The sequence below is a fragment of the Enoplosus armatus genome, chromosome 3, assembly GCF_043641665.1.
Source record: "Enoplosus armatus isolate fEnoArm2 chromosome 3, fEnoArm2.hap1, whole genome shotgun sequence".
Lineage (NCBI taxonomy): Eukaryota > Metazoa > Chordata > Actinopteri > Centrarchiformes > Enoplosidae > Enoplosus > Enoplosus armatus.
In genome coordinates, this window is record NC_092182.1 from 18,752,940 (window position 1) to 18,779,301 (window position 26,362).

The 26,362-nt window shown below is 40.6% G+C and overlaps 1 protein-coding gene across 1 annotated transcript in view; it reads right to left on the bottom strand.

Annotated features, from left to right (window-relative positions):
* ppp1r16b (protein phosphatase 1, regulatory subunit 16B) overlaps positions 1-21,412 on the bottom strand; it is a 79,673-nt gene extending 58,261 nt beyond the window's left edge. Inside the window, exon 1 of the mRNA XM_070902399.1 lies at positions 21,274-21,412. The gene's annotated coding sequence lies outside the window, so the exon portion shown is untranslated. The remainder of the gene's footprint in view (positions 1-21,273) is intronic.
* Positions 21,413-26,362: the final 4,950 nt, after the last annotated feature.

Here is a 26,362-nt window from a genome sequence, read left to right on the forward strand (position 1 = left end):
GTTTTGGACTGTTGGCCTGTCTCTAAGATATTGTGGTGAGCACACTCAGTTTTCGGACATTTTATAGACCCAATAATTAATTAAAGAAATAAGCGGCAGATGAATCAATAATGAAATAATCGTTAGTTGCTGTGTATATTATCAGTAGGTCTCTATGAATCATCTCAACAAAAATGGTAAAAGAACCCTCGACTTCATTGTGTTCCTCAACTTCTGAACCAAACCTACGTCCTTGATAATGATAATATTGATGTTTACCTGCAGCAGTATGAGTCCAGGCCCCTTTTGTTGCTGCTATCCTCATTTCAACCCTCTGGTTAACTACTGGATTATTGCCCACTCATGGAAAATAAAAAAATCATTGGGTGGAGACGATGCTGCCAAACTATCATGAGTTTTTCCAGGAATACCACAGACTTCTTAGACTGATAATTGTCCTACCCTCCCACAGGCACCCGAACGCCCCAAAACCACGTGTGAAAAGAACGACATGCTGCTGGGCAACATCGCTCTCTTGATAGGAAACCAGAGCCCGAAACAAGCACGCAGCAGTTTCACTGCTCATCACATGTTGCCAGCTTAAGCTTTCATTAGGCTTTACTCTGCGGGCCAGTTTCCATTTGACTGTTCGATTGACATATTGACTGACGGCTCTCTGACAGTTCATGAGACAAATCAGGAAATGTAAGAGGGCAGCCTTCATGCTGATATGAAGCCTTGTTTCACATTAACAGGTGACTGAGAAAATGACATTAGCACAGCCTTTGTCATTTTTTAAACAGCTGAAGATAGAAGAGAATAAATCATTCGCAGCCCTAAGGGGAGGTTGTCTTGCACATTTTCAGCGGTGCATGAAAAACAGACAATTCACACACTGTGTACTTGATATGATGTCCTAGTAGGAGTCAAAGACAAACTGTTTGAAGATATGTAAAACGCAGGGAGCTGTGGGCAACTGTAAGCCCTTTAGTGATATCACAGCCGGTCCCCGGGGCCAAGGCAGCAAATCACAGATTGACCTCAATCAGTTCCCCGGCTGCAGATAAGAATGTTACGCTGCACTCATACTTTGTATTTCACATTTTTAGTGAAAAGGCACGGCCTAACTTTTATACCGATTATTTAAAAAAGCAGGTCAGACAATGCACGTCCAGCAGCTGCTGCTATCAGTAAACAACAAGTAAAATGTAAACCACCAACACAGAGAATCAATTACTAACATTTCTTCCCATTTTGTCTGTTTTTATTCAGGTTGCTGTTTTCATAAATTGCCAGCTGCCTACGCGCCACAAAACACGGCTTTGTTGTGGTTACAAGATCACAAAAATGCAAACCACGCCACTCACGCTCCTGAATAAAGTAGAAGTGGTCTGGGCTTTAGAAAATGCTTTTTCTTTCCCTAAAAAGACAACAGACACAGCATCTTTCTGAGGCAGACTTTCAGCCTCAAACCATAATGGACTTTCTTGTAAAAACCGCATCAGCTGCTGACCTGCTACACCAGAACATTATTAAAGTTATGAAAGGCAGAGACATGACTTTAAAAGCAGAATGTGCTATGAAACATCCCACATTGTCCAAGGTAAATATCTTAACAATGAACTGTCACAAGCTTGGAGCCATTTACTGTATCTCACTGGGCTGACTGAAGGGAGAAGCTGTGTAGTTTGAACATCTCGCCTGTCAAGGCCACCTGACAGTTTAGTATAAAGACTCTGCGACTGAGCATTCAGGACCATTTTCTCCTTTTCATCGGTGACAACTGTAACGCGGCTGTGTGTCTCCATGAGTTTCCCCCACTTATGAGAACCAAATGTCCTCTCAAGGACAGAAAAGTAAACAAAAAAACTCAAACTCTGGACGTTTTATCAGCCCTCACTTGATTAAAAGATTAGAAATAGAGGTACATTTAAGTTGGGCATGAAATGATGTTAAAATGTTAAAGTGAGGTAATGAATGCTTCCAATGAAGGCATAAAAATTATAGCATCACAAAAGTGTGTGTGTGTCAAGCAGTGCTGACATCAGCTTTAATTCACTAATATCTCCACAAACCAGCTGGATTGAGGTCACTGTGGACTTTCCATCATCATTATGAAGGTGATTTGGCACAGAGGGCAATATATAGACGTACAGCATGGATAATGGCACCAGTGTACGGCACATAATACACCACAGGCAGGATTTCATCTGAAGCTCTTATTAATATTAACTGTCCTGCTAGAATAATGAGCCTCTTTCCGCTTCTTCTACTTTTTTCCTGCATGTTTGTGGCTCATTTTCCACCTGCACCTCAACTTATATGTATATGTTTGTCAGCAGTGTGGAGAAATTAGCCAGTGTCAGTCAATCTGACAAAAACAATCCCAACTCAACTACATTCACCAGCCTTTTCAAATTGCTTTTAACCACATCACGCAGTCTCAATCAGCAAATACAGCTTGCTCAGATGTCATGGAGACGAGTTTGATGACATGCGAGCTCGGCAGCTTTTAACTGCTATACCGATATACCTCCGCATTTCTCTTTACATTGTATCAGAGCTGTATTACTGCCAATGCAAACCAAACATTTACTACTGCCGCTGCTTCACATTAAAAGTGTTCAACTAGCGAAACCGGGGGTGGCTTTTATTGTGAAAAAGTCACAGGAAACGCAACGTGTTTGTCACATTGATCATTCATCAAAAATGCGTCTACAAAATAAGTAATTTGTCCTTTTTTCGCATTTTTTCGTCAGCTTCAGTGATGGAACTAGAAGAGCAGCTGTTGGATTTAGAGCTGCAGGTGACAGGCTCCTTTCACTCTCCCCTGCTGATGTGTGGAAAACTACTCGCACAGTTCGCAGTTCAATCACTTTTGACCGACTTCTTGATCGAAACAACTTGGGTTGCGCTGTAGACAGATACACCAGTTGCTCTTCTGTTGTATTTCTAACGAAGTAGCTGCTCAAGGAGTGTTTGTTGTGGTATTAAACCACACTTGCTGTTACCACCATGAACCACAGGCATTGCAAAATCAACCAGGACTGAAGACTGAGCTGCTTAGTCACTTCTTGCATGTTCAGTGCATGAAAATGTAAAAGTGACAATGATGTCAGAAACGTCCACTCAGGCTGGAGCCAACTGTACGTTTTATCTGTAATTAAAAGGCTGCGCTTTCTCTAATTTTAAGAAAACCCCCTCCACCATCCAAATACACCCAGAGCAGTCATTGTGAGTTCTGCGAGAACGGTTCATGAAGAGTTGAACGAGTCAACAGAAAGTTAAATCCCCCATGCATGAAGGCAATGAAAGGTAAGCATTCTTATCTATTCATTTCTTAGAATTTAAAACTTCATTCATTTGAATTTCCAAGCAGAAGTCAGTCACTTGCGTTTAATGTTTTTGTGTGAGTGCCAACAGAATCAGTGTCCTAACGCAGATTCTTTTAAAGAGAGAATACATTAAAACTAATGGACTTGAAGCTGAAAATGAGGCCCGGTGGTCGAACACCAAAAGGCTTTCAAATCTTCCAGTCTTACCACCTCTCGTCACCTCATCAAAACCTTTTGAAGGGAAAGCCAAACGGTACTCATCACCTCCTTTTATCTCGTTTATTTTGGAAGAAGAGAATGACAGGATGAATGAAGATTACATTTCAGCTTGAATGGAGGGCGTGTCTCTACAAAAACGTCAATGTTAGAGCACTATCCAAGGCTGACAGAGCAGACTTCTAATGCTAAACACAAGCTTCTCTGTTCAGCGGCTGACAAAAGATTTAAATAATTCCTCAAATGAAAACCATATCTTTTTGAAGACTTCCCATTCGCTTACTTTTATCCCATTATGAACGTCTAATGTCTTTGTAAATGTCCCCATAACCCATTACAGATATGCTTTTCATAATAACAATGGTCATTGAATTTAAAGTACTGAACAGAACATCTTGACAACCAGTTACGTCACCTGGTTAACTTCTGACTGTGACAAAGACAACGACAAAGAGGTGCAAAGTTTCACAGTGGCCCTCTCAGCTATAACGGACAGTAGAAGCAAGTTGCCAAAATAAGAAGACTCCACCCACTGAGGATGTGACCCCGTCAATCAGCAAGAAGAAGAAGAAAAAGAAAGAAGAAGAGGAAGACAAAGAAGAAGAAGAAGGCCGAGCGCTGGACCACAAGACAGTGAATGTGTTTGTGGTGGATCCTGCTGTAAGTTCACAGTGCCTCTCCTCCTCGCAGTCCATCATCTGCAGTTATGAAGAGACAAGCTAATGCTGCTATCAGTCTCTGCCTGGCATGAGCAGATGCAAAGACAGAAATATACTGAGGCAAAGACAAAGACACACGACCAGCAAGAGGCAAACGTGTGGGAAAAAGAGGACGTCTGCGGTGAAACAGAACAGAACTGAAATGATTAGTCGAACAACAGAAAAATAACAGGCCACAATTTTGATGAACATTTTTCAAGCAAAAATGCTAAAAACATCTCTGGTGGGTTTGCTACTTTCTCTTTATTTTATATGATAGTTCATGTTTTTGGACTGTCGGTCGGATAAGACGAGCAATTTAAAGACATCACCTCGGGCTCTGTGATGGGCGTTTTTTTTGGCATTTGATTCAGACTATATGATTCATCCTCCATCATGAAAATTATCTTAAGTTGTAGCACTAAAAACAGACTTCAGTATGAAAAGTGCTGAAAAAAATAATTAAAAACAATGGATTGATTAATAAATGACTTAATTGAAAGAGTTAATTAAATCTATTCTTAAAATTGTAGTTATTTGATGAACAGAAATCACTGAAGGGTCCCTGCACACTATGGCTGCAACTAATGATTATCTTCCTAATCAACAAAAGCTAAAAAGTGAAGAATGCCAAATCTAGGGTGACAAATTCAAATGTCTTGTTTCATCCTACTAGCAGAAGAAATTCAGTTCATGATATAAAACAGAGAAAAGCAGAAAATACTCACTTTTAAGAAGCTGGTAACATAAAATCTTCACGTTTTTTTGCTAGAAAAGTGACTCAAACGATGAAATGTTTATCAACGTGGTTTCCAACTTGATACATCAACTGACTAACCGATTCATTGCTGCATCGTTTCAGCTCTACTGCATACACAACAGTAATACACAACAGTCGGCACACACAAGAACATGACACACACACACATACTCGCAGCACTTTGCATCACCAGTAATGTCACTAATAGTGCGTGACATTGAGCAATGAGGAGGTGTGTGCTGTGTCAGGACGCTCCGCATGGAGACACAGTGGCGGCAGTGTCACACACAATGGCCTAGTGTGGGTGACAGAGTGAGTGTGTGTGTGTGTCCCTGCATTTTATCTACTTGTGTGTATTCATGTGAGTTGTACAAACCCCTCTATGTCATGAGAAAGTGTGTGTACACTGTGTACGCATAATGACATAAAACTGTGTCCCTCCACTTTGCCCCCTCCCATCACCATCCTGTACCCCTCCATCCCAACTCATCGTTGCACCTCCAGTCCCTGAGACCCCGTGTTCCAGGCCAGTGCTTATGTCTCCAGGTCCTGCTAATTCATTTAATCATAACTAATTACTAATACTAAAGGCGGAGCCAAGCTGATTAAAAAGCCCACCGAAACCATTCAGCCAGAGAGTAGCGGCAGTTACAGCCGCCATGCAAGTGTCACACACCATCATTCACTGCACTTTACTTCCTGCAGAAACCTTGTATCACTCCAACGTCCTTAATCAATGGACTGACTTGGTTTCAGGGTCATGAAGCTTAGAAGTCCATTTCACTGTTAATTTCAGTAAAAAATTCCACTTCTGGAAGAGTACAATGGGATTATTTCGTACAGACATTTGCAGTGAAAGAGCTCGATCAAATTTCATGTTTAAAATGACCAATATAGCCTCTTGGAGTGACATGATATGACTACTCCTCATTTCATGATTTAGCCGAACCATGAAGGCTTTTGTGCAGCGAAGGCTTGTTCTGATTTCACAATTGAGCCTTCCATAACGTCAGACTGTGCAGTAATTGTCACTGTGTCACTGGTGCTGGTGAACATGACGGCCTCAGCTGAGATATTAGACGCAAAGACAAATCAATGCAGAGCCCACTCTTTGCATGCCAGAGAAGTCTCGACAATGTGCAGCATTTATCACATGCTAATAGGTGCTTAAAGCATATAGCATGCATAAATATATTAATGTTCAATGTGTTACACTCCTAAAGAGGGCTGAACAGGACCAAGCCAGTGACTTTTAGCATGAACCAGAAATATACGATTTGTTGTGCTGCTATTCTAGCCATGGATCAATCAAATACCTCAACAAATACCATTTAAAGGATAATAAGTTTTTTTATCTTTCCAGTTTAGGCCATCATTTCCATCAACTGTGATAACATTGTACTTTGCAAAGTAATTACTGAGATCTAGAAACACAGCGGCATTGCAAAGAGTCTGGCAGGGCAAGAAACAGGAGTGTTCAGATGATCAGACAGATTGTAAACAAGCAAACTGTTAAACCAGATTATCTAAAACCAGTGATTCCCGATCAGGGACAAACCCTAACATGACATGGGTGAAAGAGGGTAATATAGACGGGTAAAAGCGACTGAAATAATTGTTCCAAGCAGTAATACTACGAATGTAAACTTGACCAAACCTAAATATGGAACCACTTCCTGTATAAAAAAAAAAATTGGAACAATATCCACTTTTATCTAATCAACAGTCATCTGAGAAGGCTGAAATACCTCAGACAAGAAGGATCCACTGACCTGTTATCCTCGTTTTTTTAAAAGATTATCGCATCTCACCTTCAAATGTGGCAGTTTAGTGTTTACGCTATAAACACTTGTCATAGTCGAACATAGGTCATGCAAACTAGTTCGTTTGAAGCATAACCTCCTGCTTCAATAATCGCTCACTGTGCAGGAAAACTGTTGTTTTCACCTTGGCCTTTCTCTTCTGTAAGTAACCTGGGGGTTTGTTTAAAACTTGAATGGCCATCTCAGTGCTCATGTTTCTTGCACTGTTGTGACGTCGCTGTGATCTAAGATCTAAACAATTACAATGGTGAGTACAATATTACCATCACCGATTGGAATGAAGGCCAAAACTATGAAGAAGTTGTAATAAACCTGAATCATGTTTTAATGATCAGACAGTGACAGCCGCTCCTAAACTTATTTCACTGCAGACCCAAATTTCAGAAGTTCAGTTTTACCTAGAAGTCCTCATTATCATACACCAGCAATTATTTTGGGCCCTGAGCCAGAGTTGAAGAAACACTGCACACAAAAGGCTAATGACACAGTACACGGCCATTAAAACAGGAAGCAGTTGGTTTTGACTGCTACCCTGAGATTTGACATCTGACCTTTCTGACAACCGCGGCCATTAACCGAAACACGACCCCTGGCCATGTCAAACTAAAGCCACTGAAGTCAAACTGACAGAACGCAGGTCTGAGCTGGGAAGGCACAAGCACACACACACACACACACACACACACACACACACACGCTACATTACACCTCAAACACTGTGGTAGTCACTGTGCACCCACCCTGTGCAGAGCTTGAAGTACTGCTGCAGTTCCCATCAGTCAGTTATGCCTTTTGAACTATGTAATCAGGCTCGAGTATTATAAATTTCAATGTCCTCTACTGTCTGTCATGTAGAAACATGCGTTGCATAATGTCTTGATAATATATATGTACCCTTTTTCCCTGATTATGTATTCTATATGTTAATAATTTCATCAGGCATTATGTTGATTTGCTTTAACTAATCACCTAAAAGGTTTTCATTCATTTCTCCCTCACGTTCTCTAGTTTAAAACCAGGTTTTTCTTCAATTCTGCTTGAATGTGGAAATAAACATGTAAGAAAAGGTGATATGCATTTAGTTGGAATAAGATTTCTTAGAGATGTGTTTTTTTATTTGATTTTCTCCATAAAGTTTGCCTCTGATGGTATGAATCAATTTGTCAGTGATGTGTACTTATGTGCATTATGTTATGGACGTATGTGTCGGCCCCCTCAGTAGCGACAACAGCAGTTTCCTTTCTTTCTTTTTTTAAGATAGAATAAAAACCTTACTCAGTGGAAGAGGAGCGCAGATGAGTGTTAAGAAAAAGCAGAGTAGCAGCTGGTGCTGTTTGTAAACAGATAAACAGAAAACAGAACAGGCTTCAGTCAGCCATAGAGCTCCACACAAACACACACACATATAAAAGACTCAAATCTTTAAGCTTTAAACAAGATGCCTTAATGCATGTTTTGGCCTCTTGGTTGTAGTGGCTAGAACACCACAAATGGCTGATACTTTGTTCTGGTGCCTTTGGTGAAATCTATCGAAGGAATATCTGAAGACACAAATACGTAATAACGACATATTTTACATCAACAGGTCTGTGTATCATTTGAAATGTTTCTATTCTTGTAGTAATGCAACACCAATACAAAAACTGGCTCTTTTTCTGGTACTTTTTTTTGAAAAACATGTTTATATTTGTCAAACAAACAGTTTGACGTTTTGGGGAACACTTTTTGCTTTCTTGTCGAGAGTTATATGAACAGACTGAAGCCACTCTCATGTTTTTAGAATAAACATGAAGTTGGCTAGCTTAGCTTAGCACAAAGACTGGAAACAGGGGGGAAGAGCTAGCCTGGCCCTGTCCAAAAGATGACTGCATCACATGGTCTGTCTTCAATAACATAAAACAATAAAAGTATCTGATCAAAGAAAGTAAACAAGATTACAGACGTGGCCAGAAATTCAACGCAACCTTTGGTACTTTTTACAGTTCTGATACTCAATAGTATTAACATTTGACACCCGAACCTAAATATTAGGATAATTCAAATTAAGTGATGGACAAACCGAGCCAAGAATCTGTGCTCAGATTTACAAACAGGAAAAATACAAATATAATGTAGGGGAATGAATGCCAAAATGTGTTTTTTGTAATTTACTCTCAGATCTCTCGTGAGATAATTTACGTCAGAAAGCATGTTGTCGTTGCAGCAGTGCACCTCTTCTCCATCTATCCAGTCAGTAATCCAGCTCCTCTCACTCTCTCTGTCTTTCTTTCTTTCTTAGACTATCACGTCTTCACTCCTCCATCCATCTCTCCCTCGGCGTCCTCTAAAAGGACGTTTTTATTCTGTCTGGATTACTTGTCCTAGTTGGCGCTGGGCTGCTGGTAGGGAGAGAATTTATTTCCTCCAGTGGAGCCTTGATTTAAAGCACTCAGGTCAACTTGATTCTGGGTCATTGTCTCCCCTGTCGTAATGAACCAGGGCAGTGGTAGACGGCACACTGCATATCGACAAAAGCAAGGTGTTGGGGTGCAACAGGACGCAACACAACTAGCCAGCTGCATTCAGAACTGAGCCAAGAAGCTTTAACACTTTTTAGGGGGCTTTAGTTTTTGTGCCCAAAAGTAATTTAATATTCCACTGTGATAAGCATGAAGCAATAAGCTCAACTCAACTCATAAGCACCCAACTTACATTAGCTTATGTCCACATAAGCCGTTTTCTTGATGCTTGTAAATACTAAGCCAGCAAATCTTGCAGTAACTCTACATTTCTCTGCCAAGACTGATCCTGCAGGGCCTACTGACCAACATGTTAGTGACCAAGATATTAATCACTGCTACACAACACTGCTGGCCCTACAGTCATGCAAAGTCCACATTATAATTCCTGTTAACCTAATTCATGGTTGTACTTCTTCCTGCCTGACACAGCCAGGTCAACACTGCACCAGGGCCAGGAGTCCCACTATTGTGCTGTTCAGTATTTAGCCAAGCTGGACAAAACCAGAACTCGCCTCAAATCACCTAAAAAGGAAAAAGGTGGGGGGGGGGGGGATTCAACCAAAATAGTAGTTCCAACTTAAGACATTTCATTTAATTTAATTTAAGCACTTGTAAAAGTGACATCTTTAAAAAGAATGCAACAACAGAGTCATAGTGTTGTTTAGACATATTTTCCCCAATTATTTTTAAATATATTGTGTAATTTTCTCACATTTTAAGGGCAGTGTACTATCTCCAAGTACATTCTCCTTATTAATTCCAATAATACTACTTTATTATTTAGAGAATTTGCTATGACTTGTTACTTTTTGGAAGTCGTGCTTATTGCAGCATGTTTCTATAAAAACAGTCTAAAATTTCTATTTTTTCCTCCTTCTCCATCTTGATTTTGTTGTTTTGAGTGAGCAGAGGGAGCGCCACAGAAAAATAATGCTAAATATACTTCATCCTAACGACTAAAAGAAGCCGGAACAAGCCAAGACATGTTGGCACTCCATTTTCATCAAGTCCCATAATGCCTCTGGATGTTTGACAGCCCTGTCTAAAAAGGACACATGCAGGTGTCAACGATCATTACTGAGGCGGGCATCCAATACTGAACTTAAACTGGCACAAAAAAAACAGCAGAAATGATCGGACACCTTCACTTAACGGATTTATGGTCATGTGGCAGCTGAATCATGGAGGATAAGTGGGATAAATTCAAAAAAGGTTCAATGAGTGCATGAAAACATCTGTCTCCATGGACAGACAAACTCAGCTGTGTCTCAAATATTGAGACATGCTGAGAAATGCTATCAATCTGCCACAATGTCCTTCGTGTGGTGAGAATAACAATGCAGCTGTACAATGTGAAATAAGAAAACAACAACAACAACACTTCATATGCTCTCAGTAGGTTCTTGTGCATTCAGAGGATGAATTTTTCTTTTTCCAATTCTCACTTCAAACTGATTGATTTTCGTCTCACAATCATACATCTGCCCAAGATGGACGTGATGTGAGGAAGGACAGATGAACATCACAAAACATGTGCCCAAATGCCACAAATCAAAAGCACAACCAATCACATGGCAACAGATAGAAACATTTTCTGACAAGTTTTGACAGCAGGCTGCGTCAATGGAGGCCCAATGTGGCACTTACGAATCCACCATTGCCAACTGATAAACACAAACATTTCCCATTACTGCGCACGACGGCCACAGAGTCAGCAGCAGGTCAGAGAGAGGCTGCAGCCTCAGATTACCCGGCAGACAGTGTGTAAACTGAAGGATTTAGAGCCCTCTTACTGTACACCTCGTAAGCTTTTTGTTTATCTTTGCTCGTGTAGAATGAGGGTTCTTGTAGGGAAAGCCCGACCTGCTATAGAGGCCTTTCAAATAAATTCAACTTGGTGCTTGTGTTTTATCACGCAATGCATCAAAAGGAGATATACTTCAAACAAGGCATGAGGTCAGAATCAGTTCTATAAAGTCAGCCGAGTAAACCTAAAGAGGAGATTAAAAAAACAGACAGTAAAACAGACTCTCGCAAACCCGAGAAGATCAAACAGATCATCACCGTCCCTGTTACCACCTCTACAGGCAATCCTGTGAAGGGTTGGTGATTCTCAGCCTCTTTCCCACTTGCACCTTAAAGTGTTTTATTTCCATGTTTGCTTCATGTGGAAACAGAAGCAGCATATTTTCTGTATGAAAGATGCTGTAGCAGTTTCAAAGTTGAAGACATAGTGAGCTAATGAAAAGATTTAATTTATTAAAAAGGTACCCTGAGGAGTTTTCTTGTAAAAAAGCAAAAGTTATGTTTCTCACCAAAACACATTCAATGCATTTTGGACTGCAACAATTACTGTCATTATTGATTGATCTACCCATTATTTTCTTCATTAATCGATTTGGTCAGCGCCATTTCCCAAAGCCCAACGTGACGGTTTTAAATGTCTTGTTTTGTCTGACCAACAGTCCTAAAACCAAAGATGTTCAGTTCACTATCATGGAAGACACACAATCGATCAATCAATTATCAAAATAGTTGCAATTACTATTCTGCCAACTAATCGATGAATCAACTAATGGTTAAAGCTCTATATGCATTTGCTTCCTCATAAAACATTGTGCATTGTTTACATCCATATTTGCCAGCTTGTAGTCTTCTTCTTCATTGCTTTTGCAGGCACATTGCTACACTTCGATCACCGCAATAGCATGAAACCAGCAGCAGGAATGTGAATCATGTCACACCTCACGCGTGCGTATATCATACAAACAACTCATAAAACACTGCTTCATGGAGAGGTCAAAAACTTCACAGGGTACCTTCAACATCTTGCCTTACCTTGTCTCACGAGCCACATACCATCTCTTTGCACGTGACATAATCTGTTCAACACAGTTGTGTCATGCAGTCAAAGACATGACACAAACTTAGACCTATGTATGAACGCCTGAACTATTGTGTACTTCTAATTTTCCCAGGTAATTTAAGCAGAGACGTTGCAGGTACCCTGCGTGAGCAGCTTAAGTCTTCTCATGTAGACTCAGTCATCTGTATTCCTGTCTTACAGACCATTAGGTTTACTTTGAAGGAATATAACTCTACTCTTCTCACCAGCAGCCACTTTGCAGTAAAGATTCACGTCCAGCCATGTCCAAAAACTAGTTTAATTATTCTTCTGTAGTCTCCATTTGCTTGTCATCTTCATTATTGTGACGGCTCCTTTTATTCCTTGAGATGCTTTTTTATAAATGGACGGCTTTTATTGCACCTGCCCACCATGAGCTTATTGCTTTGTGTTACATCAGCAGAACAGCAAGCAGGTCTGGTGGCAGCGAGACGACCAGGTTTACAGCTTTCAAAGAGAGATCCAGAGCCTCCAGACGAGGTTCCTACCACCACTGACCAGCCTTGACTTGCAGCAATTTTGACTTGGATGAATGTCTGAACTGTTTTCTGCAGATTTTCTTGTGTACATGGTTTTACAAAAGGCCTAAACTTCAATGCAGGAAAAAACCTGGCCTGCAGCCTCATGTTTAGGGCCTGCTGTCCTGTCCCAGTTCTGGGTGGGGTTATTCGTCCATCTGCTCCACACTGACATGAGCGATTCATGTTTATTTTAGACCAAACTGTCTGTTTATTTATAAAAGGGTTTGACCACAGCACGCCCTGGCCTCCAGGTTCTAACTACCCCCCTGCTGCAGTCATCCGGTTCACTCTATCTCCAACTCGGGAATATCCTCTGTTTTTATGTTTCTCTTTCTTTTCTGAATTGTTCCTCCTACTCTTTTTCCCTCTTTAGTCATCTCTCTTGCTCTCCCTGTCTGGAGCTCTGTCCCACTATTGAGTCATTCCGCCGCCTAATGATGGTTTGAGTCCCCGGCTAAGACCCAGCCAGAGTAAACAAGGCTTAGAATCAGCCAGCCTGCAGTAAGTGTCACTTCTAATCCACTACTAAACCAAGATGGGTGCGCAATGAGCCTGCACTGTCCCTGTAACTGCAGCCACGGGCAGAGTAAGAGGTATACAGGCCGCATTCTCATTTTACTACAATACAAAACAAAGATCTGTCTGGATTTGTTAATGTCAGAAGAGCCCAGGCACACAAAACAGATGAGTACTGTTCTCATCTCTTCACAATCTCTGCTCTGCTCTTCACAATCTGTTCTTCCCGCTGGACAGTTTGGTGATTTTCAGTGAGCGTGAGCTGAGTGAGTTGATGTGTCACTCGAGGTTCAGTTCACATAAAAAAAAAAAGAAAGGCCAAATAAAAAAGTGGCAGTCATGCAACAAATACATTGATTCCACTCAAAAGTTGAATTGGCTAAAAAAAATGACTTTCACACTGCCAGTTTTCCTAAATGCCTAAACCCTGAATGGGTTTTTTTCCCAATCTCATGGGGTCACAAAGAAACTGTACACCTGAACGCGGTCGGAGATCAGTTCCTGTTAAATTGTGGTATGCTTAGTGTGCAAGCAGAATGCAAGCCGTACTCCCAGTGGAAAGAATTCCTGTGCAACGTCATGATAACATTATTAGTTATAGCACTGTTTGCAAGAAAGCGCTTCACTGAGCTTAGAATAACATGCAAGCCCATCTTGGTGCCACACAATATTATCTTCCAAGTAGGGTAGTGGAAATTGTTTTTTCTTCTTCGCGCTCCCTTTAGTCCTTCTCGAAACAGGCACAATATTTTCTGGTGGTAAACATCTGCACTAATGCAAACGCACCACAGAGTGGAACAAGAGTAAATAAGTGTACTGGCAGACTAGCGGGATTAGAGGGAGGTGGGACAATCGCAACTCAAAGTTAGATTCTAACAAATCTAGCATCATTTTTACGTGACATTTCCACATTATCTCCAGTTTTTGGTGTGTTGTGTATTTTTGAAGTAAATAATATAAACAACATAAATAAAAATATTGGTTCTTAATTGATATCCAGGGCTGTTGTTGGTTTTCTTTGTTCTTCCAGATGGTCATTTTAATGTTAGGAAATATTTTTTATCCAAAATTTGGATTTGCATCAATACACAGTCACAGATAACGATGAGATAAATATTCCAGATTTCTTTCATTAAAGTTATTGCAGTTGTTCTTGATAAAACAGCGAAAGTGCGCAACAAAGCCTTATTTCAGTGTTGGGGAACTCTTTCAAAAGAAATAGTGGAGACACACCAAAAACCAAATTCTTTAAGTTTCTTTGAAAGTTGTTGACATGATTTTTAAGGCATCTTGCCGACAAACAAACGGGACCAAAAAACATAACTTCCTCAGTGCAGGTTATTAGATAGCTGAACTGAAACGCAGCAGTAGAAAACTGACCACGTCATTGTGTCAGAGCTGGTGCACTAGAAGGCCACAAACTGTCACCATATCTGAGCAACCTGTTCCTTCTCAGCTAAGACACATGCAGGGGATCACCAGCATCAAGTCTAGACACTAGTACACTTAAAACATTGGTCTCTTTACTTCCTAAAAGTACGCTTTCAGACAAACCGGTGCTCACTCATCAGTATTTAAACAGACACAGCTGTTAACAACTTTGAAGGAATCCTGCACTTAAGAAATCAGAGCTGAAGAGCACCGGTTCTCACTAGTTTATAAAACCTTAATGGGCAAAACATTAGTGGTTAACAGAGCGTGGTGTGTGTGTGTTAGCAGGAATGTGTGTGTGTCTGTGTCAAGGGTTTTTCAAGCACAGCGAGCCATACTCAAAAAAGGGCAAACTCTTGCAGACACATCTATGCTCTCACTCACACACATACACAAGGCCTATAGAGAAGGAACGACACCAAGGGCACAAACCACAAAATATCGAGACACACACACACACACACACACACACACAATCCCTCAACTGCAGTCTTGGCACGACCAGGCACAACCAAGCACCAGAGTGTGTGGACCAATGAGTGTAGAGCACAGACAGAGACGGAAGACGTAGCAAACCAGACATTAAAGGCCCCATCTCAAACAGCAGAAGGAGAATTCATAAAAACAGCCTTCAAAAAGCATACAAGCACACACACACACACACACACAGGGACTATTTCAACAACACTTCCAAAATTGGCCGAATTTTGCCTTTGAAGTTCAACAGCTGTGTTCGTCTAATCTAAGAGGCATTTTGCTCATCAGGAGAGCAGAATAAAAGCATATTGACACTGAGTATTTTTAGAGGCCTCATATACATCATGCACATTACTATAAAGTGCATGAAGAATAGATGGAAAGCAATGCTTTAGATGCAACCATTTCTTGCTTTCCATACATTGTGAAGATAACTTCAATAGGACACAGGAAGATGTAAGAATGTCATGCACATATGAGTAATCAAAATCAGAGTCAGAAATACTGTATTGATCCCGGGGGGGAAATTATACATACCGGTGCTCCCATTCAAGAGTAGAAAGTAGCATGAATTTAGAAATAAAAGTATGTACAAAATATAAAAAATAAGAAATAGAAAATACAAATATACACGTTTACAATATTTAAGTGAAAAACAAAAGTAAAAAATAGATACAATAGCAATGTATATGTATGTATTGCACTATTGTGTATGACTATATATGTATTGCACTGACATTTAAAGAATAAATAATAATGAGGAAGTATATGTAGAAGTAGGTCCAGATTTCCAGTCTGTTTATTCTGAGTGTCTGACACTCTGAGGGAGGAGTTGAACAGTTTGATGGCCACAGGCAGGAATGATTTCCTGTGGCGCTCCGTTGTACATTTGGGAGGAATGAGTCCCACTGAAGGTGCTCTTGCACCTAACCATGTGCTGAGTTCAAACTAGAGCAGAGAGGCTTGCAGTTCTTTCCACAACAATGTGAGGAACAAACCTTTACAATGCCCCCCCTCGGTCAAAACGCCTTCCTGGACACAGAGTGCAGACCACCAACTCCATGAGCTCACTTCCTGTTCACAACACTGCACTGACTCCTATAAGTGGGTCTGCTTCTAGAGACACAGTCTGCACGAGATGTTGGGCTTTAACACAGAAACGTGCAATGAGCTATAAATACGGGTCAGAAAAGGATGTGAGTAATAAAGGACACTTTATGGTAATAAGCCTGTAAAGGCACGTGCAGTGCCGATTTAGAGTGAACATCAGGTTGCTCCAAAATGTAAACTTGAAATAAACTAAGAAAAGCAGCCTTGTTTTAAGCTTATTGGCGTCGCACTTTTGAGACAATGCACACCAGAAAGGGCATGGCAACATTCATACATGCATCCTCGCAGGGGAGATGTGGTGACAACTTACGGGTTGCAGGATAAAACCATCGCAGTTAATGTCCTTTTATATCACCATACTGATCTGTATATTGTGTTATGATACATTTTCTGGAAAATAAATGAGAAACTTTTTACTGATAAAATAATAACCAGACGGGAATGTCTGTCTGGGTTAATCCTGCAAGTGAAATACATGACAAATTAAAGTACTACATAATCCTATAAAAATCTAATATTGCCATAAAACTGTCCTGATCATTGACTTGCAACATCACCCACAATGGCCAAACACATGACAACAATATGTCTGGACAGGAAGAGCAACTCTAACAGAGTGGGTATAGCGGATTGATCAGTGCCGCAACTAATGATTATTTTCATTATCGATTAATCATTTGGGGTATAAAATGTCAGAAAATAGTGAAAAATGCACATCACAATACTCTGGAAACACAAGGTGATGTCTGCAAATGTCCAAAACCAAAAGATATTCACCTTATATTGATATAAAAAACAGAGAAGCTGGAACTACGTATAGTTGCCATTTTAGCTTGAAAAATTAATTGATTTATTTTCCCGTCTATTGACTGTATATATACCCATTAATCAACTAATAGTTGCAGCTCTAGATTTGATGATGGGAACTGGGTGGTGTCTGTTGTTTTACTTGGATGATTGATGATCTGAGAAAGTTTTGATTTGGTTACATGTCGGGAGTCGCTTTTGGAGTTCGCAATCAGTCAGCAGCGAAAATGAGCATATTAAAATCTACCAAAGTTGAACTCGATGCAAAAGTATCACATACATTTACTTCACTTGTGAGAGCAAATCCACGGATCAAATGAAATTTCAGCATGAAGTTTTGTATTTTAGATCTTTAAATTCTCTACATTTCAGACAAGTTTTAAATACTGGTGTGCCCAAGCCGTGAGACATAAGAGGACTGTCTGGAGTCTGTAATCCTTCAATTTATCTGAAACCTTAAAAATGACCAAATGTGGAGCCACACAAACAAACTAATGGACACACACACACACACACACACACACACACACACACACACACACACACACACACACACACACAGAGAGCGCTAATCGATTGGGCGGACATGATGCTAAAGCTCTTCTCTACAAAACAATGATGTTTGTGGTTTTATCCTCTCAGCAAGTGGTCACACGAGGGGTTCAGATATCCCAGCATCCATAAGCAGGGGATCCACCATTACGTCCACTGATCACTTAAGTATTTAGACGGAGCACTTCAGGGACAATCTGAAGAATAATTTACATGCCCACTGGATTTAATTTGGTGACATTTTGTCCTGCACTAGAACGAGATACAAGGACTGTTGAATACCACTGCCACAAATGTTACAATTCACAACCCTGTCAGTAACTTTTGTGACTTTTTTGGGAACAAATGTACCACCTAGCACACGTATTAACTCTCAAGCACAAACCTACATATTTAAATCAACATCCAGGGAAGGACAAACTCAACAAGTGTGTATTTGTAAGAAATGTGATTACAAAATGATCAAGAAATGGGGGCAGGCCCCTAAGTAGCCTTGATAGCTACCCTGAGATTTGCCTGCCTCAGTATTAAGACTGCAGATTAGCAGGCAGTGCCCGGTTTCTAGCTGTAATCAGAACGCTGATCTAGTATAATCGCTTTTCGATACTAGGCAAGCGCACTGGTTTCAGGCACGGCTCAGAGAAGACATCTTAAGCAGCAGGAGGTCAAGGAACAGATTTCCAATGCAAACACGAGAAACTGGCTTCTCGTGAGGACCGGCAAAAGGAAATTGTATTCTTGTTTTTTTAAGTAAAAATATCATTAAACAACTTGTGTGGTGGTTGTGTGTCTGTGTTGACTTACTTTGATGTCAGTCACAGATGGCGCCCAGCTCCACTCCCAAGTCGTATTTAAGGATAAAGTGAAGCTGCTGTCTTTCAGTGTGCCTCCTGGGCCGCTTCTGTTTCAATATTTTATGAGCCACAGCCAAATCACCGTGTCGGAATAATTAAACATCAGTTAGGGTACACAACTACAGAGAATATATTCTATATTCAGCTCATCAGTGAAGAGGGAGTACTGAGGGAGAGCAGTGGGGCTCTTCAGAGATCAGAGACAGCTCACTCAGACACTCGGAGGAATCTAATTTTTGCCATTACACTGTAGCTTAATGATTTATTGTCTGAAATACCAGAGGAACTGTTGGCACTAATGCGGAGGAGGGCAATGCTAATGTGGCCATGTGTGTTTGTTTATGTGTTCAGGTCCAAAATAAAAATTGGAAATAAGGTATCATTCTTCCAATGATTCAGTTGACAATGTGCAAAACATGTTACCATTTTAATTAAAAAGTAGTGCAGATGATAGCTGGCTACATAAACTGATCAGGCTGATGTCAAGAAACACAAACAGCAGGAGAAAAAGAATAAGAGTGTGGACTTCTAATCCAACCCCCTTCGTCATTGTCAGGTTCTCGTCCGTGTTTTTTGCTAGGTTTTGTTTTTTTAAACTTTCCTGGGTTTTCCTGCTACCACGGACGGTGACGGCCTCTCTGCACCCCATCTTACAAAGAGCACTTACTGCTGATCATGCGTAGAGAGGCAGGGCGCCCCCCATAGCTTAGTGACTAAGATGTCAACCTTGAACCACAATGTCCCTGGTTTGAGTCCAGGCAACCTTTACTGCATCTCTCTCTCTCCCTTGTTTCCTGTAGTGTCCCTACTGTCTGTAATAAAATGCATAAAAATGCCCGAAAAAGTTTAGGTGGAAGTGACTGAAGGGCCCCGTTTGTTTTTACATGTCTTCTTTGCAGTGTCACTGGTGAACATGTCATGTCACAGCTAAAACAAAGCTATATACAGTATAGTTCAGCTGTTGATTACACGAGGGTTATGTAATCCAACATACAGTCTGGATGCATGTTTGTGATGCAGGTTTTCAGGTACTTGCATGTTTACATACGCAGATATTCTCATCTCTTGTATATTTCTGCATCTGTATGTACACTAAGTGTGTGTGTGTGCTTGCAGGCAGACTGTACTGTCTCATTTCTAACATGAGCTGACAGCCGGTGCAGATGCTGAGGGGAACAGCAGGAGAAAGCTCTCAGGACGTCTCCACACATCAAACATTTAAAAGGCCAACGCAGCCAGGCAAGGATACCACCTACCTGAAGTGTACATGTGGAACAAAGTGAGGCTAACAAAGCCGGTGGTGTTTTCACTCTTTTATGTGCCTGTGTGTGAACATGAGAGCCTGTGAATGGTACAGTTCTGATGTGATCATGGTACTGAGGATCTCATAGATGTTTAATGTGGTCTGGTCTGTATTGTAGCGCTGATGTGACACGTCTTAGTCAGTTATTGAGACTGCTGGACTGTAATAATCGATAGTTGCAGTCTTCTTGCTGTGTGAGAGATAGTCACAGTTTAATTAGGTAAAGTATAATACAGTGTAATTAAGATTCAATGTAAAACAGGAACTATAGTCAATTGACAAAGACATTAATCATCATTCAAAATTTTGAAGATCAATTAATCCTTTAAGTCCTTTTTTGCAACTCAAATGTGAGGACTTGCTGCTTTTCTGTTTTATGTCATTGTAAACTGAATATCTTTGGGAGTTTTGGACTGTTGGACTGTTTGGACTGGTCAGACAAAATAATACATCTGAATATGTTACCTGACATTTTTCACAGTTTTCTGTCATTTTATAGACCAAATGATTAACAGAGAAATTGTATTGATAATGAAATGAACTGTTAGGTGCAGTCGAGCAAATGTGAGGATAGTGTGAGGTTTCTATATCACTGTAAATTGAATATCTTTGAGTTTTGGTCTGTTGGTCAATTAGTTGACTGACAGATTATCATTAATCCATTTAAGTCATTCATCAATCAAAAATCAAAACGTGTCAAACGTGCTGTTCTAGCCTGTAATGTGTGATGAGTTTTGGACTGTTAGTTGGACAAAACAAGCAAATGTTCACTATTGTTTGATATTCTATCGACGCAATGATTAAGCAGTATCTTAAATATTTAATGAAAATAAATGTCAGCAGCCATAACTCACCAGGTGATCCATGTAAAACCTATTTTTTGTCATTCAACTAAAAACTGCAACAACGAAAGAAAATACCGTACATGGGGAAAGGCGTGCACATATTTTCCATTCAAAAGTTTATAATAATACAGCTCAGTTTATAAAACCTTCAACACGTTCAGCCTTGGTGAGCTCTCCTCGCTCCTGTAGAGGGACTTATAAAGTAACAACAAAGTAAATCTCTGCAGCCTTCAGAGGTTTCAAACTGTGTTCAAGTGGCCAAAGTAGCTGCAGCAGCGGTTGTAGGAAAAAAAAAGCCATGTGTAACATTACAGCGGTGTAATGGCAACATCCCGGGGAGGATGTTGAAGCCGCTCTGCTAATCTCAAACCGCGTCGCTGGATTCACGGGCGCCAGCAGCGGAAACGACGGTTTTCTCCGGTTTAATTACAGGTTATTGAGGCGTTCAATGACCCTCGAGAGGCGGTAAAGTCCGCGAGCTAAAACTGCTCCAAGAAGAGCAGGAGTCGGACATGCCTCTCCTCCTCCTGCCGCTTTTTCCTCCACTGAGAAAACCCCCTTCTTCCCCCTCGTTTAGTTACAACCAGTCAGCGGCTCAACCCAACAAACTGGCAACATGTCTAAATGTTTCTGCACTCACCTCAGTCCGGGTCGAGGTGTTCACATGGAGGCGACAGAAAAGCGGAGAACCGACAGTGATATCCTGGAGGCTTAAACTTGTCCCGTTTGTAAAGACACGGCAGGGTTGGTGAGGAAAGCTTAGTGTGTGTGACTCTGGAAATGTGTGTGTGTGCGTGTGTGTGTGTGTGTGCGCCTGCAGAGTCCCTCTCTCTCTTCTCTACAACACCAAGTCACTCCTTGAGGGCGGGGCTGAGGGGGAGGAGGAGACTGAGGCACACAGAGTATGGCAGGGGTGCACAAAGTGGGGGCCCCCCGAGACCGCCAGACCACCACCACCTCGCACTAAAGTTTTTATGAGATTTCTTGGCAAGACTGAAAATGTGTTGCCATCCACCAGTTTTTATGCACATTTTCAAGTTAAAAAACCTGCAAAAACCTTTTTACACTTGGCAGAGGTGGAAAAGTTGGTGTATTGATAAAACAGACGCATGAAGCTTCTTATGTATTGTCTATATCTATATGTTGCTGTGTCAATATCTGCATGTTTCTATGTTGGACTGGCTGTGAAAACAAATCTCCCTCTGTGAGAATAAGTTAATACATGAAACAAACAGAAATGTCATATTTCCATCCCGTTTTCTATATTGTTTTTCATTGTTTGACTGGTGCACTCTTCTTCTGTAATGGTTTAATGGCATCAGACTAATAAGCACCATGAGCTGTTTATCTTCTTGAACCAACACAAATATAATGTTCGGATCATTGTAGTGGATGGAGACACATTAATTCACAATTTTCTGGAAACTAAAATTTGTGTTACATTTGGATGGTGTTGAGCAATCCACCTGTGTTGTGTCCGAGTCATACCCCCCCCCCCCCCCCTTCAAAGTAACAGTTCAGGTCAAGATGTACTTTTCGTGACCTGTTCCCCCAATACGGGTCCAGACTCTATGCCTGTATGCAACTGCTAAAACAACAGTTGAAGGTACAACCACACGCCTGTGGTTTCTGCATCTGCCGGACACCCTACGCTTGCAGTGAAAAAACACAAACGCATGGTTGCTTCGGTGCCTGCAGGCGCCTCGTTAAACACAGAAGTTGGAGCGTGCTTTGTTAAAGTATGGAAAATGTATTTTGTGATCTCATGTGTTATTACCCAATAGCTAAGATGTTTTTTCAGAGGAAGACCTTTTATGGGTCTCCGACCCCCAAGAACAGGGGGCAAAGGTTATAAAAGGAAGAGCAGAACAAAGGCTGGGCGCTTCTCTTTGGTTGCCTTTTTGGTCCCTTGGGGTTCTTGGTTGCTTGTGAGACTTTGTTACTTGGTTTTTGCTTAATTGCTTTTGTTCCTTTAATTTTTATATTTTCTTTTTGAACATTTTGTATCCATTTACTCTTTTGATAAAACTCCAATAAAACTGGGTTGTATTTTGTACATTCCAACCAAATTCCTGTGTTGCTCCTCTCTGAGATCATCTAAGTAGCCACCCTCAGGTAAGAAGACTACTCTCCTTGAGATATGCAGACAGTAGATAATAATTTGATTTTGATTGGTGAATTTTAATGAAAGTTGCTATGTATGGAAGGACATGTTGAATAGGTTCAGCTCAGTTGTCTGATGTCTTGCTGCTGTTTTGTTATGTTTGGTGTTAAGGTTAAAGTTCTCTGAATATTTGGGACACAGGGAGGGATTTCCTAAATTTATCTTTAAATTATAAATTAGGGATTAGGGCCTTTGAGGCGGCCCAGTGTAAAACCAGGTGAGTGTCGATAACCTGTCAGAGTGGACCTCCTCCAGTATTGATCTTTTCCTTCAGGGTCTTACTGGGGTACCACCAATCTCCAAACACCTACCACACACAGATATTCCTGCTAATATCCGGTCGTTGGCACATAGTCGACTATATAGGCCCTAGAGACGTGGTATTCCGGGAACGTAACTAGGCTCCCTAAACAGGCTGAGACGGTCCTGCGTGTAGATTTTGGGAGTCCGTTCGAAAACCTAAGAGTTAGGTCATAGAACAGCCGTCACTCAATGTAATATCCACACTGGGTGGGGGTATCGGTTATAACATCTAAGAACCTCTTCAATGGAAACCTGGCTTGAGATGAGAAGAGCCAGCAGGCTATTAGCTTAGCTAAGCATAAAGACTGGAAGCCAGGGTAACAGCTAGCCAAAAATCTGTCTACCAGTACCTCTAAATAACGTTGTATCTCATTTTGAACCTTACATAAAGTAACTAGCCTTTTTCTTGTCGCCTCCACTAGTTACCTGGCAACCACACGGTAACAATAACACTCTGGAAAGTCACCGCGCCCAGCTGTTAGTCGCCAAAACTCACAGCATGTGATTCCCCCTGAAACTACTAATTGTTTTCCTTTCTTTTCCGGTCTGTTTTACTGTGTATTTTTACCTTTAGAGTACGTCAGGTTAGCCGTTTCCCCCTGTTTCTATTCTTTATGCTAAACTGAGCTAATTGCCTCCTGGCTCCAGCTCCATTCTTCACATAAACACATGAGAGGGATATTGATCTTCTCACCTAACTCTTGGCAAGAGGGCAAATAAGCTTATTTATGTCAAACTATTCTGTTAATGTGAGTATATTTTGATGTGATTTGATTATCCCAACAATGTTTTTTTCAGATTATTTGCACTCCAATGTACTTCATGAGTCAAAATGTTTGTCAGACCAATGGCAAACCTACATGAAGTGGACATGCATAAGAAATGATTTTGAGAAAAGAGGACATAAATGGAAAGGACCCCCAAAACAGACCGGAAAATAATTAGACCCAAACCAAAATGTGTTTGTACCCACAGAGAACAAACACAACACAGGCAGCAGCACGATTGCACCACCAATTCATGAGCAGCGATGGTTGAGAAGAATAAAAGTACATGTTGTTTTCTCTGCACTTCACAGTTCACACTCTCTTCTTTGCCACAAAAAATGAAAAAAAAATTTTTGATTATGATGCAGATTCACAAGATTACCCAAACACCTGTGACAACAAAACTGAATACAATTTGTACCCTGCCCGACTCGAGCTCCAGGTAAAGTCTAGAAAACACATTAACTCGCCTCTAAACTGTTGTCATATCTTTGCTTATCTTTGTTCAGCATTGTTATCTTTGTTAGCCTGTCTATATTTTTACCTTCCTGTCAATATTTTCTCAGCATTTTGTATAAAAATATTAAGAGCTACTGACGACTAGTATATGTCAGCATACTTGGCCAATAAAGTGACAATATTATCATTTGAAAGTGACACTGAGAGAATAATAATTGTCTCATTAAAACAATAGCTTTGCATGAGCCAGTTAAGCATTCATTAACTCTAACTTTTGTTTTGCATAGTACATTTACTGAATATTCCAGACATTCAGTCTGATAAAACAATATATTTCCTCAGACTTTCTATTTAATGTTTTATTTAATAGGATTTTTTACTTGTCTTAATTCTCATGAGGTGTCAAAAACACACTGAAGCTGGAAATGAAATGAATGCTTTGTCTGCGCTTTGTCTCTGGTGAGACAGTAGACTTTGGAGGAGAGTGTCTCTCTGAGTCTCTGAGACTTCTCTCCCACTCTTTGGGATTTCCTCTTTTTTTCTTTCTGTATCTTTTGTCTCTGCTGCCTTGTGTCTCCTTTCCTTTCTCATGTCTTTCTCTCCGTCTTGTCTTTACTCCCATGTCTCCAGTCTTTCTGTGGTCATACCTCAAGCAAATCACACAAAGTGAATCAGTATCTTAATTCTAGTGGAGAGATCTGCGTGACAGTGGTGCTCTTTTCTACAAAATTCCTGAAATAACTATACAATAAGATTGTGTACATGCTGCAAATGTGAAGGGCGGTGCAAAGGATTCACAGAGGACACTGTGCTCCAAGAAATTACATTCATATGCTGCTAATTTTGCAACAACAAATACGTTTTGAAAGAAGCATAATGCCAGCAGAGCAGTTCCCAGACCAGTTCATGATGCTTTCCACAGCTCCAAAGCAGAAGATATTTAGGAGCCCCAGAGGGACTCTGAATTTCTTAAGCTGTCTGAGGCAGTAAAGGCGCTGCCTCACTTTTCTTTTCTCTTTTCAATTATTAATCATTCAATGATTCAATTACTATTATTGTCCAGTAAAGAATAACGCTGTCTCCTAGGTCGGCTCCTGGGGATTCCTCGGGGATGGAAGACTTTCATTTCCCAGCCATGTTGATCATCAAGAGCTTCATAAAGTGTTTGCGTCAAGGCACTTTAGATCAGAGCAAAATTATCTCAATATGAAGACATCACCACGCTTTTGAAGCATGACAGGTAAGAAAGTCAATCGGCAATACTCATAATAAATGGACCTCATGGGAAACATAATGATCATAACATTTTATTACCCCATTTGTGCCTCAAGATGTACAGTTTGTACCAAAATATGACATATGATATCCAAACTTGGCAAACATGCAAATTATGCACATATTGACAAAGACACAATCAAATAAAAGTTTTAACATTAAAACACTCTGCGATCTGAGAAAATAGGTCAGCAGTCACGATTGATGGAGTATTTGTTCATACACTCTCCTTTTTCTCCTCTTAACCCTAATCTTCCTGGTCCCGTGGCAGCTGGAAATGGCGGTCAGGCTTAAGACTTTACCCTTTACATATTTCATGGATGTGCACTTGCCCTACTTCTCCCAAGGAGCAAAGGGGTGGTTGTTTTGTTGGGAGTGGCACAACTAAACAAAGCCTGCAATTAAAAGAGTTTAGAATGAGGATTAGGTCTTTGCAGTGTCCCTGAAGTTGGCACTCAAGTTTATTCTGGAGCCATTTTAAAAGAGTAGTAGAAAATATACTTTCTTGCCAAGAATTTGATGAGAAGATTGATAACACTCTTTATCAATCTTCTGCTATCATTCTTCTCGACTAGAAAACGCTGACTGTGATGTGCTTGGAAATGATTAATCTGAATCATTAAGCGCTGGATTTTACAGCAGATCTTCAAGTCAGACGCTTTCCATCATCAGTTTTTATAGTTTCAATAAGCAGGCGGCAGACAAAGAGGCACACTGTTGGTCACTAACGAGAAAAGGAAAATATCCGATGCTGCTGCCGC